The sequence below is a fragment of the Arachis duranensis genome, chromosome 1 (genome assembly GCF_000817695.3).
Source record: "Arachis duranensis cultivar V14167 chromosome 1, aradu.V14167.gnm2.J7QH, whole genome shotgun sequence".
Lineage (NCBI taxonomy): Eukaryota > Viridiplantae > Streptophyta > Magnoliopsida > Fabales > Fabaceae > Arachis > Arachis duranensis.
Window position 1 is genome coordinate 86,054,603 of NC_029772.3, and position 244 is coordinate 86,054,846.

Here is a 244-nt window from a genome sequence, read left to right on the forward strand (position 1 = left end):
GATGCAAGGAGATGAACATCCTTACACTAGAAGGGTCAACTTTGATCAAAGGTTGGACCAAGTCCTCACAGTTATTTGTGAAGAGGGCGCCCAATGGAAGAGAGATTCAAGAGGGAAGCCGGTTCAATTGAGAAGGCATGACCTCAAGCCTGTGGCTAGAGGATGGTTAGAGTTTATTCAACGCTCAATCATTCCCACTAGCAACCGGTCCGAAGTTACCATAGACCGGGCTATCATGATTCAG